This window comes from Staurois parvus, unplaced genomic scaffold, assembly GCF_062004578.1.
Source record: "Staurois parvus isolate SC_StPar_1 unplaced genomic scaffold, SC_StPar_1.0 ptg000432l, whole genome shotgun sequence".
NCBI classification, from domain to species: Eukaryota; Metazoa; Chordata; class Amphibia; order Anura; family Ranidae; genus Staurois; species Staurois parvus.
In genome coordinates, this window is record NW_028318228.1 from 6,288,847 (window position 1) to 6,308,743 (window position 19,897).

Genomic DNA, 19,897 nt, shown 5'->3' on the forward strand with positions numbered 1-19,897 from the left:
TCTGGTGCTGTCTATTTCCTGCATGATCAGCAGGTGTGGTCCGTGGATTTGTGTTCGGACAGGGTGTTATGATCCGCCAGGCGGAGCCCTCCAGCTGCCAACTGACAGACCAACCCAGAGCGTGGGGTCTAAGCCCGGGCTGTGCCTTCACCAGGGCCCCTGATGGTGGGGATGGACTTGAAACAGTCCCGGGCCAGGTCACGACCTCTGAGCGGGCCCACCAGCGGCTGAGGAGGCCTCCGGGGATGTGTGTAGGTACCGGGAGAGCCAGATGTGAAGAGGATGGTGGCCCCAGCAGGGTGGTACGGATAGTGGTCCTGTGGGGGTAAGCGGGGTACCGAATCGGCGGGCAAGGAGTAGTCGGGTCACATGCAGGGTCAGCCAGGTAAATCAGTCCGTAGAATAGTCAGGATAAACCGAGTCAAAACACAAGAGCGGGCAGAATAGTCAGGACAAGCCGGGTCAACCACAGGAGCGGGTAGAATAGTCAGGGCAAGCCGGGTCAATCACAGGGGCAGGCAGCGTAGTCAGGGTCAAAAACAGGGTCACAAGACGGGTGCAGGAGTTCAGGATCACAGGAAGACCTTGCGGCAATTGGTGACAGTGCAGGGCATCTTTAAATAGTGCGCCCTGCACTGTCATTGGCTGGCTAGGACGCGCCCCCGGCTGTCATTGGACGCCTGAGGCGCGCCCGCGGCTCTCTACTGCGCATGCGCGGCTCCCTGTCAGCCGCGGCTCGCCGGGACCTAGTGCCCGTGTCCCGGCGCGATCCGCCGCCAGTGCGCATGCGCGGGGGACGGCGTCGTGACACAGGAGTCCGGAGCCGCGATCCCTGACATTGCCCCCCCCCAATGGGCACCCTCCGGGAGCCCCACTGATCTCTCCACCGCGGGTGACCACGAAAAAACTCCCGGATGAGCCTGGGTGCGTGAATGTTCTGGGCGGGTTCCCATGAGTTCTCCTCAGGGCCATAACCCTTCCATTTTATCAGGAACTGTGTCTGGCCCCCCCTCTTCCAGCAACTGAGGATAGTCTCCACTTCGTACTCCTCCTGGTCACCTATGGCGACTGCCTCGGGAGGTCTGGATTCACGGTCCGGGAAGGAATCCGGTCTGGATGGCTTCAGGAGAGATACATGGAACACAGGATGTATCTTGAAGGTCCGCGAAAGCTCAAGTTCGTAGGCCACCTTGTTGACTACACGCTTTACCGGAAATGGGCCAATGTACTTGGGTCCCAGCTTCCTTGAAGGACACAGCATCTTCAAGTTGGTCGTTGCCAGCCACACCTGATCCCCTGGTTGAAGCAGTAATTCTCCTCTTCTCTTCCTGTCGAACGCCCTCTTACTGTCCTCTTGGGCTTTAGCGATGGCTTCCTGAATTGTTTTGTTATTGACAGAAAAGAAGTTCAAGACGTCTTGAGACGCTGGTACCGGATTTTCAGGCATCAAATCAGGGAGAAATGTGGGATGATACCCGTAATTGGAGAAGAACGGGGATTGCCCCGTCGCTGAGTGACTTGAGTTGTTGTACGAGAATTCTGCGGACGGCAACAACGTCAGCCAGTCATCCTGAAGGTAGGACGTGTAACATCGTAAGTATTGCTCCAGAGTTTGGTTGGTCCTCTCGGTTTGGCCGTTGGTCTGTGGATGGTAGGCGGATGAAAGCGACAGCTTGATTCCCAGTGCCTTACACAAGGCGTTCCAGAACCTGGAGGTGAATTGGACTCCCCGATCTGACACTATATCTTCGGGAACCCCATGAAGCCTCACTACTTCCTTAATGAAGATTCGTGCCGTTTCTGGTGCCGATGGGGTCTTCTCCAGGGGTATAAAATGTGCCATCTTTGAGAAGCGGTCCACGACCACCATTATTGCTGTGTAGCCTTGGGATGGTGGGAGTTCGACCACAAAATCCATGGCTATCATTTGCCAGGCCCGCTTGGGTATTGGTAATGAACGTAACAATCCCCATGCCCAGCTCCTGGAGGGCTTGTTCCTTTGACAGGTGGAGCAGGTCTGGACGTAACGCTCGCAGTCCTTATTCATGTTCGGCCACCAGAACGAGCGCCGTAATAGTTCCAGAGTTTTCGCAACTCCGAAGTGGCCTGCCATTTGATGGTCGTGGCAGTGCCCTAGGACCAAGGTTCGCACTTCTTCTGGGACCATGATCCGGTCTTCCTTCCAAAACAGCCCACCGTGGTTCAGGAGGGGTGACCCAGACGGAACTGGTAGTCCTATAGAAGCGTCGAGAAGTCTGGAACGAAGTTCCGTTTGTAGAGCGAGGAAACTTCCGGAAGGTAAGATGGTGTCAGGTACCACTGCGTCGTCGGGGTCCTCAAACATGCGGGACAGAGCGTCTGGTTTTGTGTTCTTAGTACCGGGTCGGTACGTTATATGGAATGTGAATCGCGAGAAGAAAAGAGCCCATCTTGCCTGGCGAGGTCTCAGTCGTCTTGTTGTTCTTAAATATTCAAGGTTTTTGTGATCTGTGAATATTAGGATTGGGTGTGTGGCTCCTTCCAGTAAGTACCTCCATTCTTCTAGAGCGGATTTGATGGCCAGGAGCTCCCGATCTCCAATATCATAGTTACGTTCTGCCGGTGTCAACTTCCTGGAGAAGAACGCCACGGGGTGCAGTAGTTCCTTGGTTCCATTTCTTTGGGACAGAACCGCTCCTACCGCGTTCTCGGAGGCGTCCACTTCCAAGACATATGGGAGAGAAGAATCCGGGTGGCAGAGAATGGGAGCAGAAGTGAACAACTTCTTGAGTTTCTCGAACGCCGTCTGAGCTTCGGGAGTCCACTTAAAGCGGACCCCTTGTTTCGTCAGTTGCGTGATCGGGGAGACCAGACCGGAGAAGTTCCTAACAAACTTTCTATAAAAGTTGGAAAAGCCGATGAAACGCTGTACCCCCTTTTTATCGGCGGGTATTGGCCAATCTAAGATCGCCGTGACCTTCTGGGGATCCATCGCGACCCCCGCGGAAGAGAGAACCAGTCCCAAGAACGTGATTTCGCGCTGCTCGAAACAGCACTTTTCTGCCTTGGCGTATAGCCCGTGTTGACGCAACCGTTCTAATACCCGTAATACGTGACCTCGATGAACCTCCAGTGAAGGGGAGAAAATTAGGATGTCATCCAAATAAACCACTACAAAAACATCGAGGAAATCACGAAAAACATCGTTGATAAAATGCTGGAAGGTTGCCGGTGCATTACAGAGCCCGAACGGCATCACTAAATATTCATAGTGACCGAATCTCGTACGGAAGGCCGTCTTCCTCTCATCCCCCTCCCTGATACGGACAAGGTTATAGGCCCCCCGCAGGTCTAGTTTAGTAAATATCATTGCTGATCTTAATCTCTGGAGGAGCTCGGGGACTAGTGGTAAGGGATAACGATTTTTTACCGTTATCTTGTTCAGATCACGGTAGTCTATGCAGGGCCGTAACGATTTGTCCTTCTTCTCTACGAAGAACAACCCGGCCCCGGCTGGGGATGTGGATGGACGAATAAATCCCTTCCTAAGGTTCTCGTCAATATATTCCCTCAGTACTCCCGATTCTGTTTCTGACAAAGGAAAGATACGGCCGAATGAGATTTCAGATCCGGGTAGGAGGTCTATGGGGCAATCGTATGAACGGTGCGGGGGAAGAACGTCAGCTCCTCGCTTACTGAAAACGTCCAAGAAGTCATGGTAGGCCGGGAGAATGTCCTGGGATAGATTGGCATCGCCATCCACGCACAGGAGGAACCGGGGACCCACGGATCCTGTGACGTGGCAGTGATTCAAACAGTAAGGTGACCTGAATTGAATCGTTCCCCTTTCCCAGTCAATCTGGGGGTTATGGGCCCGCAGCCAAGGGAGCCCCAGAATGACTGGAAATAGGGGAGATGCGATGGCATCCAAACGGAGGAACTCCTGGTGATGGTCTGCCATTGTGGTGAAAATGGGTGGTGTCTCCTGGTCCACCACCCCTGATTTTATACTGGACCCGTCTGCCAAGAAGATGTTGAACCCCCTTTCTTTGGTCTGAAGTGGTATTTTTTGCCGGTGGGCAAAAGTCAGGTCGATAAAACAACTACAAGCTCCTGAGTCAACGATTGCGGTCACCGACAGTGTTCTTCCCGGGAGCTGTAAAGACACAGGTATGGCCAGGTAATTTGACTGATCATCCCTTCCTGCAGGTAAGGTAAAAGAAAAGGAAGCGGACTTACTCATCTTTGCAGGACAGGAGCGCGCCTGATGACCAGCTTCCCCGCAGTACAGGCATAGGTTCAGCGATCGTCTCCTTTGACGTTCCTCGACCGATAAGTGGGAACGGGCCAGTCCCAGTTGCATGGGTTCCGGGTTGTCCCCCGATTCCGTGCTTCGGGGATGGTTCCCTAAGGTTGGAGCTGTGTCTCTTGGTGGGACCCATGCCACCCTTTGACCCTGGCTGCTCCTTTCCAGCCGACGTTCCCTTAACCTACGGTCAATCTGGATGGCCAACTCAATCAGTTTTTCCAGGGAGTCAGGTAGGCCTACTCGTGCAAGTTCGTCCTTGAGAGATTCAGACAGTCCGATGTGGAACTGGTGACATAAGGCCGCATCGTTCCATCTGGTGTCTCCCATGCATCGCCTAAAATCGGATGCGTATTCTTCGGCTGCCCGGCGGCCTTGCCGCAGAGAGTATAGGGTAGCCTCTGCGGAGGCAGCCCGCTGAGGGTCGTCATACAATACTGCCATGGCCTGAAAGAACTCGGTCACGGAGTCAAGCTGGGGGTCGCGCTTCTCCATCAGACGGTGAGCCCAATCCTGGGGCTCATCCTGAAGGAGAGAGACTATAAACCCCACCTTGACGGTCTCGGTGGAGAACGTGCGGGGCTGCAAGTCAAAATATAAGGTGCAAGCGTTTCGGAAGGCTCGGAAGCGGCTCCGGTCACCATGGAACCGTTCCGGCAGGGGAACGCGGGGCTCAGGAGCTGAGGGTGTGGCAACCGCTCCGGATGCCGGGGTAGCGGGAGGTTCCACAGATGGAGAACCCTGAGCAGGGGGAGTCTGGGGGGCTAACGTCTCCATGCGGTCCTCCAGTCGGGTGCAGCGACTGTGGAAGTTCTGGAAAGCCTGGGTCAAAGTTGCCAGGTGCTGGAAAATATCCTCTAGGGACGCCGGTCCACTTCCTGGCTCTGTCATGGCCGCAAGGTACTGTTATGATCCGCCAGGCGGAGCCCTCCAGCTGCCAACTGACAGACCAACCCAGAGCGTGGGGTCTAAGCCCAGGCTGTGCCTTCACCAGGGCCCCTGATGGTGGGGATGGACTTGAAACAGTCCCGGGCCAGGTCACGACCTCTGAGCGGGCCCACCAGCGGCTGAGGAGGCCTCCGGGGATGTGTGTAGGTACCGGGAGAGCCAGATGTGAAGAGGATGGTGGCCCCAGCAGGGTGGTACGGATAGTGGTCCCGTGGGGGTAAGCGGGGTACCGAATCGGCGGGCAAGGAGTAGTCGGGTCACATGCAGGGTCAGCCAGGTAAATCAGTCCGTAGAATAGTCAGGATAAACCGAGTCAAAACACAGGAGCGGGCAGAATAGTCAGGACAAGCCGGGTCAATCACAGGAGCGGGTAGAATAGTCAGGGCAAGCCGGGTCAATCACAGGGGCAGGGAGCGTAGTCAGGGTCAAAAACAGGGTCACAAGACGGGTGCAGGAGTTCAGGATCACAGGAAGACCTTGCGGCAATTGGTGACAGTGCAGGGCATCTTTAAATAGTGCGCCCTGCACTGTCATTGGCTGGCTAGGACGCGCCCCCGGCTGTCATTGGACGCCTGAGGCGCGCCCGCGGCTCTCTACTGCGCATGCGCGGCTCCCTGTCAGCCGCGGCTCGCCGGGACCTAGTGCCCGTGTCCCGGCGCGATCCGCCGCCAGTGCGCATGCGCGGGGGACGGCGTCGTGACACAGGAGTCCGGAGCCGCGATCCCTGACACAGGGAAGCTTCAGTATAACAGAAAATACCCAAGTGTGGACTGGGTTCTGGTTCCGTTACATTGGTGGCAGCGGTGGGATTGTGCTTCCAAGCTGTAAACACATCCAAACCACCACCGGGATCCAAGGTTCGGATAGCAGGACAGGAGAGACAGATACCCCCGCAGCTATGGAAACAGAGGTCTTATGGCGGATGCAGCAAGTGTTCGCTTACCTAGATGATTCTGTTTCTACATGGGATGAGCTTGGATGGAGGGACGCGTCTGTCCAACAACTGGATGAGGGTGTGGAAGATGGAGCAGTCGGCTCATCCCTCAAATTACAGATCCCAGAATGTATGGATCTAATTGATTTTTCAATGGAGGATGTTGTGGGTGATGAGTCACCTGCCAAAGTGCTGGCACTGGACCCAAGGGCCACCAGCCCGTGCCCTGGACATTTAGCCATTCCAGAGACTGGGGATTGTACTGACTTTTCTACTGAGGAGGAACCAGCCGGCGAGCCTCCAGCTGAAGCGCTGACAACCGGACAGAGGGTCCAGGACCTATGCCCCACACCTGTGGTAGTTTCAGAGGCCCAGAGTGAGAAGGGAGAGGAGGTTGTTGTCCTCTCTCCCCCACAGTCAGCCAGAGTGGAGGAAACTGTTTTCCCTCCCAAGCCAGGATCTGTGCACCAGGGGGACAGTGACAGAGGAATGCCATCCCAGCAGCAGATCCACAGTCAGGGAGTGGAGGAAGCCACCCCCCCTCCCCTACGGTTAGCCGGAGCAGATGTGGAGTCCTCAGCAGAAGTGCTGGCACCAGGGCAGAGCGCCGCTGGCATCTGCCTAGCAACTGCAGTCACCACCTGGATACCCCAGGGATGCTGGGCAGTCGGCTCAGATCCCCCACCGCATAATGGAGTCGGCCCAGCCACCCTGTCATCTCTCCAGCGGCTGAGAGGATTTCAGGGAGAAGGACCAGTCCGTACTTCTCCCCAGCAGTGGGTATGTTCTACGGGAGAGGCAGAGGTTGGCTGGGTGAGTAATACTTGGTGTGGGACAATTTGCATGGGGTACTGTGTGGGTGCTGGCATTGAGGGACTGGAGGTACAGACTAACTTCAGAGTACATCCATCTGGAATCTACTCCTGCGTTAGTCTCCTGCCGAAAGGGGAGATATGTGACGGGAGTGACTTTTGGGGGTGGGGGGACCCCTGTATCATCTTCCCAAATTCTTATGTTTAACCACCCTGTGCCTGTTAAGGGGTACAGGGTGTGGATGTGAATATCTATTGTGTATTGGTGTGTTGTCCTTTGTTCCCTGTCACATGGCTGTCCATTGTCCTTTGCCATGTGATGCATTCCATTGTTCTGTGTCTTGGTTGGATGGGGGGGGTGTTTCCTGTAGCCCTCCCCACTGATGGGGCGGGCTGATGATGTGTTTCCCCGCCCTGTGTATATATATTGTGTTTTGTGTAAGAAATAAAAGAGTTGACTTACTGTCTTAAGAAGAGTCTGGTGCTGTCTATTTCCTGCATGATCAGCGGGTGTGGTCCGTGGATTTGTGTTCGGACAGGGAAGCTTCAGTATAACGGAAAATACCCAAGTGTGGACTGGGTTCCGGTTCCGTTACACCTGCCCAGAAACCAGATCATTTACATCAACACTTTAAGATAGCAATATCAGGGAGATAACCTTACGGTCCCAGCGCCATTTTTCCACTTTCCTCAAATATTTCCTTTGATAGAAGGATCAGCACCCATTAGCACCCTTCAGTGCACCCATCAGTGCAGCCACATCAGCACCCATCAGTGCAGCAACATCTCACCCAGTGTCCCCATCACAGCAGTGTGTCACCACAGCCCACAGTCACCAGCATGGCTAAAAAATAATTTACTTGTGAGGAGGCATATCAAATTCTATCTCTAACTGACGAGAGCAGTGGGGAGCTCTTTGTGTCAGATTCTGATTCTGATTACGAGTCAGTGCCAAGTAGTGGAACTGTAATGGAATCAGAGGAAGAAGAAAGTTTGCCCTACAAACGAAGGTGTTCTGGTGAAGAGCAGGCTACCACCAGTAGTGCAGTGACATCCACTAGTAGCGCAGTGGCATCCACCAGGAATGGAGTACCTCAGCAAGAAAGGCCAAGGATTAGTGGAGTGTCATGTCAGCCCCAAAGGGTTAGGGCTCATGCCAGTCTACCAGATGCACTTCTAAACCCTCTATGGTTTTCGTCTGAATCAGGAGCAGCTAATATTCCCCCTGGAAAGCCTGGAGTCCAGATCAGCACAGAAAATTTTGCACTTATAGATTTTTTCAATTTAGTTTTCATGGATGAATTACTACGTTCGATTGTGGACCAGTGTAACCTCTACGCCCAACAATTTATAGCCAACAATTTAACATCCAGTTATTCCCATCTCTATGAATGGAAACCATAACAGTGGAGGAGTTCAAGATCGTTTTGGGCCTCACGTTAAATATAGGACTGACAAAAAAATAATGAAGTCCACTCCTATTGGTCAACCCATCCCCTCCACCACATACCTCCACCACATTACTCGTCAGTTATGCGAAGAACACGATATCTGATGATCATGTGGTTCCTTCGATTTAGAGATAACACCCAGTGCCCCCTCACAAAATGACCCCACATATGATCAGCTTTATAAAATTCATCCCCTTTTTAATTTTTTTTCAGAAAAATTTGCCCAATTATATATTCCAGACAAAAACATGGGCAGCAGAGTAGCTAAATGGTTAGCACTTCCGCCTGGCAGTGCTAGGGTCGTTGGTTTGAATCCTAACCATGGCACCACCTGCCTGGAGTTTGCATGTTCTCCCAGTGCCTGCGTGGGCTTCCTCCCACACTCCAAAGACATGCTGGTAGGTTAATTGGCTCCTGTCTAAATTGGCCCTAGGATGTGTATGTATGAATGTGAGTTAGGGACCTTAGATTGTACACCCCTTGAGGGTTAGGGACTGATGTGAATGTACAATATATATTTAAAGTGCTGCGTAAATTGACGGCGCTATATAAGTACCTGGAATAAATAAATAAAACATCTGTGTGGATGATTTACTTGTTCACTTTACTGGCAGGCTGAGCTTCAAGCAGTTCATCCCCAGTAAAAGAGCCCGATATGGGGTGAAACTGTACAAGTTGTGTGACAGAGCCACGGGGTACTTCTATTCATTCCGTATGTGTATGAAGGAAAGAACACCCAACTGCATCCCCCTCAATGCCCAGATTATATTGGATCAGTGGGAAAATCATTTGGGAACTTGTATTCCCCCCCTCTTCAATAAAGGTTACCATCCGTATGTGGATAACTATTATACAAGCTTGCCCCTTTTCCACAACGTCTACCGGAATCAAACACTAGCTTGTGGCACAGTGAGAGCCAGTAGGAAGGGCTTCCCACAAAGGCTGGTGAATACAAGATTGCAAAGAGAGGAGTCAGTGTTTTTGCGGAATGAGGAAGTATTGGCTATGAAGTGGAAGTCCACTGAAAGACCCGAAACCTTTCTGAAATACCAAGAGGATATTTTCACTGCCCTTTTGTACTCAGAAGGCCCACCAGAAAGGATTCGCTCAGATGCAGTGAGCAGACTCCATGAATGCCATTTTCCTGATAAGTCCCTCCCAGAGAAACAGGCCAAAAACGTAAAAAAATGTCGTGTGTGCTCCAGAGCGGGAGATAGACGAGAGACCATTTATTATTTTCCTCAGTGTCCTTCCCAATCAGGCCTCTGCCGAGGGGAATGTTTCCGACGTTACCATACTTGTCTGCAATATTAGAGAATTCTTGCCATTTCCCATCTGACCATTTGCCTTCACACTCATCATGCCAATGCCTGCTCCTGAACTGACCCTGGCCTATTATTTGACCATGCCTCTGCCTGCCGCCTTAACTGACCATACATCTGCCTGCTTTGGATCTGACCCTGGCCTGCTTATTGTCAATGCCCCTGCTCGCCGTCTGAACTATTAACCATGATTCTGCCTTCCATCTGAACTGACCTCGGCCTGTTAATTGACCACTCTTTTGCCTGCCACTTGGACTGATCTTTTGCCCTGCTACTGTAGTAGTGGGATTCAAGCTAACACAGGGGTCCCACATATGTGAGGGTCTCCAGATAAGTTTTTCTGAGCGGAGAAAACTAAGTTTTTGGTTATGTAATTCTCGGATTAGGGTCTGCCTGATATTTCTGCCAGCTGCCAACTAACCCTGGCCTGCTAATTGATCATGCCTCTGCCTGAACTGACCATACCTCTACCTGCTACCTGTACCGACTGTGGACAATGTTCATGCCTACTGCCAGTACCAATACTTTGGCTGTGCTGACCATTTCTCTGGATGCTGCCTGGACAATTAGTTTGGCTGTTGCTGACCACATATCTGCCTGCTGCCTGGACCAATGATTTCGCTGTACTGTCAATATCTCTGCCTGCTGTCTGTACTGACTATGGAAAGTATTCCTGCCTGCTGCCTGGACAATTGCACTAAAAGCACAGGTAACCTTTTGTTTACCCTTTGCTCAGCTGAATGTGGTCATTTTGAGGGTCCTGGTGCTCTAGGGCCTTCAAAAATGTGATGGGTAGTCACGAAATTAGATATGTAATTTATGCCCCTTTTATGCTTCTAGAACGCCCGATGGTGCTACTTGGATGCTGGGCCCCTCTATGTGGTCAGGCTGTGAAAAAGTCTTACACATGTGGTATCGCCATACTCAGGAGTAGTAGCAGCATGTATTTTGGGGTGTAATTCTTGGTATGTTCATCCCGTGTGTTAGAAATATCTAATAAATTGACAACTTTGTGTGGAAAAAAATATGTTTTCATTTTCTTTCCACATTTTCCATAAACTTTTGAAAAAAAATGACATGTTCAATTTACTTATTATGCCTCCTAGAATATACACTGGTTTCATTCCAAAATTTGGTAATTTTGTGGGCAATTCCAATGTTCTGGTGCTTCAGGTCCTCAAAAATGTGATAGATACTCAGGAAATTATTTTTGTAATTTATGCCCCTTTTTATGCCCCTAGAATGCCTGGAGGTGCTACGTGGATGTTGGATCTCTGTATGTAGCCAGGCTGTGGAAAAGTCTCACACATGTGGTATCGCCATACTCAGGAGGAGTAGCAGAATGTATTTTGGGCTGCAATTGCAAGTATGCCTATGCCATGAGTGAGAAATAACTTGTTGATATGACAATTGTGTGTAAAAAAAAATAAAAAAAATAATGTTCTTCATTTTCCAAAGAATTGTGGGAAAAAAGTACAACTTCGAAAAACTCACTATGTCTCATACTAAATACCATGGACTGTCTACTTTCCAAATATGCGTAATTTGGGGAGTATTTATACTTTCCTGGTGTGCTAGGGCCTCAAGAAATAAGATAGACCGTCAGTACATCAGGTGTGATCAGCTGTGATCAATTTTCATTGATTGGTACCACAGCGTGTAGACTCTAGAACTTACAGACAGACTACATAATATGCACTGATTTGGGTTATTTTTACCAAAGAAATGTAGCAGTATAAATTTTGGCCTAAATGTATGTAGAAAAATTTATTATTTGCAAAATGTAAAAATAGAAACGATGAAAAACGCTTTTTTTTTGTAAATGTTGGTATATTTTTAATTATATCTTAAAAATAAAAAACCTAGTGGTAAATAAATATCACCAAAAGAAAGCTCTATTTGTGTGAAAAAAAAATGATAAAAATGTTTGGCTACAGTGTGACATGACTGAGTAATCGTCATTTAAAATGTGAGAGCACTGAAAGCTGAAAATTGTCCTGGGCAAGAATGGGGTATAAATGCCTTGTATTGAAGTGGTTAAAAAACAAAGTCCCCCCGAAGTATATCCAACGTCAATCACAATGAACTCCAACAAAACAAAAACCAAACACGATGTGTACCAGTAACAGGGATCATGTGACCAAGATCCAGTCTTCCCAGCTCTGTCTGCATGCGCCTACTCTGTGGCGCACTGTCAATACAAACACAGGTATGCATACAGTTTATGTGGCCCCAAGGAAGAAGACCCACTTCAGTGAAGTCACATATGTACATATGCCCTTGGGAAGGGGTTAATCACTTTCAGTGAATGTTTCTCAGTACTAGTATGAATCTTGAAACAATTTAAATCTTTATTTTTATTTTGCGAAATAGCACAGTGAAACAATTAAACGTTATTGAGCAAAGAAAGCATGGAACAAAGTTCTATCGCTTATCGGCCAATCAGAATTCAATTTACTGTTGGACTCTAAATGGTTGGTGTGAGTACTACCCTTTTGTTTCTGTTACTGAATAGGCTGGTAGGAGTATCAATATACTCCCTGAATCTAGCCATGGAAAGGTCTTTTTTTTTTCAAACAGCTAGCAGACTGAATGGAAAAAAAAAAGAAGGGATTCTTCCATCCACACAAGCAATGTATGCAGGAACATTGTATTCGAACCTGCCATTGACAAAGTATACTGATTAGCAGCCGCTGATTGACAGCAACAACTAACGTGCACTGGTTGGTCCAAAAGCATGGAAGTGAGAGGGAAAAGGAGAGGTTCAAGAGCTCACAGAGGATGTTACAAGGAGGCATAAAAACACAGTAAGAAACAATTTCATGAAAAATTGTTTCATGGGCCATTAGGTAGTAGATAAAACAAAGAAACACAGCGCCTCTAAGTGTGTACTGTGAAGGTATTTAATAAAAAGATAAGTAGTAACTCACATCTTAGAATTTAAAAACAGGCCCATGGGTAAGATGTGAGTTACTACTTATCTTTTTATTAAATACCTTCACAGTACACACCTAGAGGCGCTGTGTTTCTTTGTTTTCCCTTCTGCAGAGTTATGCTTCGCTTCTACGCAGCTTGCCCTCAGTGCCTACTGGACTACCTTCACCCCTGCCTATTTGGAACTCATCAAACATACATGGACTGCCACACCATGCGCCTGTTATCCTTTTTGCATTAACCTCCCTGGTGGTATTCCTGTGTGTAGCTCGGGGTAAAGTTTCAGTACCACAAGCGGTAACCCCGAGCTACACTCGGGCTTACCATGCAGCGTTGCATAGGGATTCCCTGCAGCGCTTACCTTGTCCTTCGCTCCCGCGATGTGTCACCTGCAGCGTCCCCGGGCCATCTCCTCCGGCCGATGCCGGCATCCGGCTTCCGTGTTCCGGTCCCTGTGACGTCGGGACGTACAGGTGGCAAATTTAAAATTTAAAAAAAAATTTCATTTTTTAAAAAATAATTATTACATAGTAAAACATTACTGTATCAAACCATTTTACATACATTTTGTCCCTACTGCTTTGTCCTGTCCCCTGCCTGGATTTTGTCTGTTCTTTCTGCCTGGAAACTTAGAAAAGTCCACGGCGTCCAAAAAGCGTCCCTTTAGGTCAAAACCGGTTTTAGACCGGCTAGAGAACAGCGATAGTAAATTAGAACCACTTGCAGAATTGAGTGATAATGATTCGTGGGGGAAATTTGTCATCAGACACTAAAAACGATTTTGCGACTTTGCTCAGCGATGTGCGAACTTGGCGCTATATTTCAAATTTCAGTGTTTTTGGTTTGATTATATTATTTAATTAATTGTATTATTATTATATTATTATTTTTTATGATTATTTATTAAATTATAATTTATGATTTTGTGTTTCAAGTTTTATCCTACCCGGGATGTTTACTAGACTCTTGTTCGGACAGATTTCAGTGAGTTATTCCTAAAAATTACAGGCCTACAATAAAAAAAAATACATATTTCCATGCAAAAAAATGGTACCGCTTTCAGCACCAAAAATCTGAAATAATCATACTGCTAGGGAGGTTAAGTAGTAGATGCATTTGATGACATTGTATTTATTTTAATAAAAAAAAAAAAAATCTAAGTACCTTTTGTCCTAATTGATATATAGATGTCATGTGACCCAGCTCTTACCCAGCCTATCTACAGGGAAAATTTAGCAACAAGAGCTTCCAGTCCTCTGCCGCTGGTCACATGTAGTATTTGAAATACAGGGGAGGAATACATAATATCAAATACATGTTTTAAATTGTCATACAAATATGTATTTGAACTCAAATATTTACTATTTTGTGCAAAAACATAGTGTGGGCTATCTAGGGGGAGGTTCTGCCAATCACAGCCTGTTTAACACTCCTCCAGCCTGTGCCTATTATTTGTACAGTATGTGCTTAGAATTACAGAGAGGTGGATGCTGCCCTGGAATCTGTTCCAGTGATTTGTCTTTCTCTCATAAATTGTCTCAATTGTTAATTCTCCATGGAGCGTATAGGACCCCTGTGCAACTGTACCGGTGGGGCAGGCGGGATTCACCTGATTGTCCGAGGTGTAGGGTCCAACAGGGCGATTTCATTCATGCTCTGGTGTTGTCCCAAGTTACATAGATATTGGAGTGAGGTTCTCCAGTTTATTTCTCTAGTTTCTCAATATACTGTTCCCCAGGATCCTTTGCAATGTCTGTTGGGGGCACTGGACCAAGAACTGCTCCAACCTGGAGGGTATATTATGGTATCTAGACTTTTATATCTGGCTAGGAAGTTGATAGCAAGGTATTGGTTATCGTCGGCTCCTCCGACTAGTAAGCGATGGATAGATTGTGTTAATTCAGTACTCCTGCGGGAAAGGCTCACGTACCAACATCGCAATGCTTATCGTGAGTTCCAGCAGGTATGGCCGGGTTGGCTGGATACACCTGGGCTCGCCCCTCCTCAATTCATAGCGGACCGACTTTTGCAGGTGTGACATTTTATATCAGGTGTGTGGCTCCACTTCTCCCCTTTAGAGGAGTTCATGTGCATCCTCCATTTTTTCTGATGAGATGTCTTGAGTGAACCAGATGTTGCAGTTGTTGTTTTTATTTATTGTTTGAAGGCATGTTTTTGGCTTTGATCCTTTCCCCCATTTATGTTTACATCTGGACGGGAAGGAATAAAAGGTAAAAAGGAAAAAGTGAGGTATTGTCAAGAAGGCTTTGGATCCTTGTGGTCTCTGTTTTGATTGATTACTATTTCTGTTGCTCTGTCCATTACGGGATCTGCGTATCCACATTATTTTATTTATGTATTTATCCTGTTGATGCAGTAATGTCATTGTGGATTCTGTAAGTACTGTTCCATTTTTTTTATTATCTTGGCAATAAAAGTTGTTTGGATTGGAAAAAAAAAGAATTTCAGAGAGGTGAAGTTTCCATCAATCAAGATGTGATATCAAACTCCCAATAGTGTTTAGCTGTTTAGTGGGCATGGAGGAGTTGGGAGGGAGTGGGCTTTTATTTACCACTGTGTATGCACCCACATGTGTGACTCCAAAGTCACACAGGATGCATAGATAAGAAAAAGGAGGAAATGAACAGCTTTGAAGATTACTGAAATTGAAGCATACTCAGTGGAGGTGGGACACAGACAAGGAAGGAGGGACAATGAACAGCCAGATCAACCAGGTTTTTGCAGAATGCAGAAAATTAATCCCATAGTGACTGAGTATGAACAGCATATAATACATCATTAATTGACAGTTTTTAATGATGTGCGTTTAATGACACTTTAACCCTTGTGACAACCAGGGCTTCCCCCACTTTGGAGGGATTTCTTCTCACTTCCTGTTTTGGTTATGGGACAGATGGCAAATAAAAAAACAGAGGTTATAACCCTCTCTTACTCTGCCCAAAATTAAAAGAGAAGTTTTGCCTTAAGTTCCACTTAGGGTTGTCACTTGTCTAGGTTTGACTCAGGCAATCCGGATTTGGACACATGGGTCCGGATTTCAGTCTGACTGAAACATGGACACACATACTGTACATCCAGTCCAACTGCCCTGGGACAATTCAATAAATCTAATTCTTTCTCAGGGATGGAGCCAGTGCTGAAGCAAGTTCCAGGTGCTCTGCTCATGCACCAGTGTGGATTCCTGTGCCGGCCAGCACAGAGCACTTCCCATTCACTTTCCATTAATTTACTGTCCAGTACAGCTGAGGATGCAGAGAAAGGTACCGAGGAATCTCTGTCTTCAGTCCCTTTCTCTGTCTCAAAAGTGAGATTTCAGGGGTCTGTTTAGAACCTTATATTTCACCAATGCTCCCCAACAGGGCTGTTAACAAAAACAAAATCTGGAAAAAAAAATAAATAAATAAAAAGTAAAATTGTAAAAAAAAAAATAAATGAATAAAAAACTACGTACACTGTCAACTGCCCTACTAACACCAACCTCTGTTCTACTGATACCTTCTGCCTTACTGACATGTCCACTGCTCTACTGATACTGTCCTCTGACCTACTGACACCATCCACTATCTTACTGACAATGTCCACACAGCATCCAATGTCATTGTCAGGGAAGACACATTCCGGTTCACAGAACAGTTGTTCGCGGGAGATTCGCGGGTGCGCATGCTTGCATGGATGTGCGAAAGCACGCAGGAGCTCGAACACGCACCAGGCGGGCTATTTAAACTGCACCATGGCCTGGGGTCCTTGCCACTTGGTCTATTACATTCCCTGAAGTACCCAAAACCCTTTCCTGTATTACCTCTCTGTTGCCGAGTTGATCTGCCCCAACCTTGCCTGAACGCTGCCTGTACTGTCCCCTGGCTTGTCCATGGTTTTCATCTCTGCCTGCTTCTCCTGCTTATACAGCCATCTGCCTACTGTTGCCGACCCTGGCATGGCCTTGATTATTCTTCTGCCTACCGTGTTGTACCTTGATCTGCTTTTCAGTTGCCAACCTGGGCTGCCTGACCCTGCTCTCTGCATCTGAACCAGCTGACTTGTGTCACTTGCCATGCCAGGCTTCCCTCATCACAGCCTGCACATCGGCAATGCACAGCCTGCTCATCGCCAACGCACAGCCTGCTCCACAGCAAACGCACAGCCTGCCATTCAGCCAACACATCCTGCAACAGAAGACCAGCCAGGCACTCGTGCCCACTCTGTGCTCAGGTGCTCCTGTCACTTTACCAGGACTCCTGAGCCAGAGGTGTAAGAGAAGCCTACCTCTACACATTAGGCTCCACCACCAGGCACGTTACAACCATACTGACACCAGCCACTGCCCTACTGACAAAGTCCACTGCCCTACTGACTGACACCAACCTCTGCCCTACTGGTACCATCCTCCGCCCTACTGACACTGTCCACGGCCTTACTGACACCATCCTCTGCAATACAGACACCATCCACTGTCCTACTGACAATGTCCACAAACAGTCCACTGCCTTCCTCACACTGTCCGCACGCCATCCACTGTCCTGCGGACACTGTCTACACGTAAAGGTGGGCTGTATGTTAGATTCGAACGTTAGTTTGACTCAAACATCTGCCATTCGTGTGTTTGGCAAACACACGATGCCCCACAATGCCCTGACAGTGCATTGTGATTAACCAAAGCAATGCACCTGACCACACAACACAGGATGATGTCATCACACTATTTAGGAACTGTCATCCCAGCACAGCTGTCAGACGGAGGGAGCCAGCGTCAAGAGCGAAGCTTTTTTTTTTTCTCTCTTTTTTCTGGGTCAGTGGGCGCAGAGAGCATTGTGATGGATGTTGGATCTACTTCGGGGGGCTTTTTTACATTTTCTGTTTTAATAAAGGACTTGTCAAAAATTGTTTCCTGTCATTTTTCCACTGCACTTTTTTTTTCTGTGAATGGGTACCATGTACCCCATACTCATTCACATGGGGGGAGGCTGAGATCTGGGGGCCCCCTTGTTAAAGGGGCCCCCTTGTGGGGAAGAGGCCCTTGACCCCATCAACATAGTGACAAGGTGCTTGGGGGGATGCTCTAACCATGTTGGAGCCATGATTCATGTCAATCAGCTTGGTGCAACAGCTCACCAAGGTATACAAGCACTCTTTTTTTGCAGACTAATTAGCAGATGGAATCTGATGCAGATGTTAGTTTTAGAACTGCAAAGCATATGGTGATTCCATAATATTTTCCTCAGAATTGAGCGATTCCATATTTTTTTCCTCTGCTTGATCTGCTAAAACAGTTGCAACTGAATACAGTTTTCTTTCTATTTTTTCTTTTTTTAAGTGTTCCTTGAAGCCAGAAGGTTGGAATGTTAATATAAAATAGTTTTGAGGTATCTCTGTGATTAGTTTTCTTTCTATACAATTAAACAATTGAATGAACATTTTCTAAGAGTGGTGATTCCATACTTTTTGCCAGGGGTTGTATATAGTAAATATCTCAACCAGAATCATATATACACTGCACATACACTGATAGCATAGAAATCATATATAAACTGTACATACACTGATAGCATGGAGATCATATATATACTGTACATACACTGATAGCACAGAGATCATATATACACTGTACATACATTGATAGCATGGAGATAATATATACACTGTACATACACTGATAGCACTGAGATCATATATACACTACACATACACTGATAGCACGGAGATCATATATACACTGTACATACACTGATAGCACTGAGATCATATATACACTGTACATACTCAAATATCACTGATTATATATACACTGATAGTACTGGATAATATACACTGTACATTCTAGCTACAGTGTCACACATGCATGTAAAAAGAAGCACTTGAAGCATAATTGGATGTGTCAGGCAGATCACAATCTTTGTACTCGCTCCACATCAGAAGACTGCGATAACGGCTTCATTGTCTAATGTTTTGTTTCTTTGAAACCCAAAGGCGATTCTAACTGTCCTGACACTGTGTTTATTGTCTCAGCTGGTTTGTGAATTGTTCTTGAGATAAGTACTTGCCCATCGGAAAAAAGAGTGTGCATTGTTCGTAAACTGTATTGTATGTTTTTATATTTCAACACTGGTGATACCATTCTTATATATGTGACAGAGATCAGATATTTACTCTATAGTACAGAGATCAGATATTTACTATATAGTACAGAGATCAGATATTATACAGCAAAGAGATCACATTTACAATATAATACAGAGATCACATTTACAGTATAACACAGAAATCAGATATTTACTATATAGTACAGAGACCAGATATTATACAGTACAGAGATCACATATTTACAGTATAATACAGATATCAGATATTTATTATACAGTACAGAGATCAGATATTTACTATATAGTACAGATACCACATATTTACTGTATAATACAGAGATCAGATATTTAATATATAGTACAGAGATCAGATATTATACAGCAAAGAGATCACATTTACAATATAATACAGAGATCACATTTACAGTATAACACAGAGATCAGATATTTACTATATAGTACAGAGACCAGATATTTACTGTATAATACAGAGATCAGATATTATACAGTACAGAGATCACACATTTACAGTATAATACAGAGATCAGATATTTATTATACAGTACAGAGATCAGAATTTACAGTATAATACAGAGATAAGATATTTACTATTTAGTACAGAGACCACATTTACTGTATAATACAGAAATCAGATATTTTCTATATTGTACAGAGAACAGAAATTGACAGTGTAGTACAGAGATCAGAAATGTACTTTATAGTACAGAGATCAGAAATGTATTATTTATGTAACACACTGCACTGTTACTGTTTGCAGGGTGTTGATTGACCACAAGATGGTGGTGTTCCACAGTTTAGCTATTACAGACTTGATTATAGCAAGGCATTGTTGAACTGTATGCTGCAGGCAGCAGACTACATTTCCCAGAGGAGCTGGCAAAGGGGCGGAAGCCTATATAATCAAATTCCTTCCTGGAGAGAGACTGTGTGAAGGTGAGGATGTGTGTTGGATACTGGCATGGGACTCAGAGGGCCCGGGCCGGATCGGGTTGCATCGGAGTTCCGGACGGATGGACTATGAAACATTGGTGTTGCTGACAAGCAGGAGAGTTGAGCCTGCAGGCAGACAGATCATGGAATTGCGACCAGTAT